Source organism: Euprymna scolopes, chromosome 38, assembly GCF_053919585.1.
Source record: "Euprymna scolopes isolate OS-2025 chromosome 38, ASM5391958v1, whole genome shotgun sequence".
NCBI classification, from domain to species: Eukaryota; Metazoa; Mollusca; class Cephalopoda; order Sepiida; family Sepiolidae; genus Euprymna; species Euprymna scolopes.
This window is the reverse complement of record NC_136519.1, coordinates 86,281,652-86,283,773: the sequence shown is the minus strand read 5'-3', so window position 1 is coordinate 86,283,773 and position 2,122 is coordinate 86,281,652. Positions and strand designations below refer to the sequence as shown.

Below are 2,122 nucleotides of genomic sequence, written 5' to 3'. Positions count from 1 at the left end.
GTAGTTATGTATATATATATATATATATATATATATACATATATATATATATTTAGTGGAGATGGTAATTAATAAAAACCTGAAGAAAATGCTCAATACTGTTGTAGAGCAAATATGCGTTTTACTTTTTATTACCGTATTTTTCTGTTAAGTTACATTATTGTTTCAGCTACTCGGCCGTTTTTTTGGCCGCCTGTAGCATCATTAGACTTTTACAGAAATGTTCGCTATTTTGGGATGAAAGAGTGAAAGAGTGAATGAGGTCAGGGGGTTGCGAGGAGGGCTGGAGAAAGAGAGAGGAAGGAAACAAGGGGAGAAGGTAGGGGGCGTTTGGTATGTCGATAATGTTTTAGTTTTGGGGTTTAAGGAATTTGTAGGGGAGGGTCTGGGAAGTTCATTTCTGGTGTGGCTGAGGGCATAGGGATACATGGGGGGAAGGGGAATGTGTGGAGGGTGGAGGAGGGGGGTTACTTTAAATTTACTTTAAAATTCTAGTCTTGTGTGAGGACGCTACAGACGGACAAAAAAAACGGCCGAGTAGCCGCAACAATAATGTACCTATTTACAATGCCTCCCCACGAGACAGAGTTAGACATCAGGGTCGTTTTTTAACGCGTAGAAACGGTACAATAATAAAACAATTGTCTCAATCGTGAATGATTTCTCCTCCACTGAAAGAGAACGAGAAATAGAAGTGCAGCATCTGAAGAACAGATATTACACTTTGATCTTGGCCAAAAAGCCAAGAAAAAATAATGTAACTGAACAGAAAAATACGATAATAAAAATAAATATATATATATATATATATATATATATATATATATATATTAAGTAATGTGATTTATAATTTAAAAATGTTTAAAAAAATTTTAAAATTTAACAATCAAAATTTAATTAAATTAAAAATCAGTTTCATAAGAAGGAACAACAACAATGTCAATTATTTAATTAAATTTTGATTTTTAAATTTTAAAAATTTTTTTAAAATTTTTAAATTATAAATCACATTACTTAATATTGAATTGGCTCTAGGACATTTAACTATCGAGCTTATTATATATCTAAATTACAACGAGCATTTCCTGTATTTTAATTAAACTAGTAATTTCACTATTACATTAAAATACACTTAGCTCTTTAGACTATTATTCTAATCTCCTTTAAATTATATATATATATATATATATATATATATATATATATATATATATATATATATATATATATATATATATCAGAAGCATGATCGACATTACCGTCATCTTTTTTTCTTAATTAGTCCAGCAGGCAAATTATTCCTCGTAATATATATATCTGCATAAATTAAAATCTGCATAAATTAAAATATCATATTTTAGTGTACTGTACGACCGGCAATGTTAGGCGGCAAGCAAGTATATATATATATATATATATATATATATATATATATATATATATATATATATATATATATATATCTGTGTGTGTGTGTGTGTCGATGCCCAATGAATTAAAGGAATATATTATAAGATGGTAAACATCATGAAATATGGAATATAGACTTTTGTCATTCATTCATTTTATGCTCTGTAATTACATTGAGCTTTTTAAATAACGATTGGTATATATAAAATGAAATACAAGTGAATATATATATTTCCACAGAAATTTATATATGCATAATTATATATATATATATATATATATATATATATATATATATATATATATATATATATATACATAACAATATGTGTGTGTGTGGGTGGGTGGGTGGGTGGGTGTGATTCTGTAGCATTCTATGGAAATTTTAAAGTCATCTCTATTGAATCTTACTGTTGAAATAGATCTTTCTGTCGAACCCAGAAAGTGATACTCTGCACTCTGAGAAATTCCTTCTGTTGAACTCTATGGAATGTTTGTTTAACGCGGAAATCTTTCTCTCGAACTCGGAAATGTATTCCGTTGGGCTCTGGTAAATTCTATTACGGAACCTTTCTGTTTAACGCGGGAATTTTTCTCTTGAACTCGAAGTGTTATCCTCTTGCTCTTTGGGAATCTTTTTAGTGTTATTTTGTTTCACTTGGGGATGTATTTCAGCCGAAAACTATGGAATCTTTAAGTTTAATGCGCAATT

At 29.3% G+C, this 2,122-nt stretch overlaps 1 non-coding gene across 1 annotated transcript; it reads right to left on the bottom strand.

Moving 5' to 3' along the window:
* Positions 1-566: 566 nt before the first annotated feature.
* Positions 567-754, bottom strand: LOC145263426 (U2 spliceosomal RNA). Its single transcript, XR_013864570.1, has one exon. It is a non-coding gene; the product is annotated as a U2 spliceosomal RNA (small nuclear RNA).
* Positions 755-2,122: the final 1,368 nt, after the last annotated feature.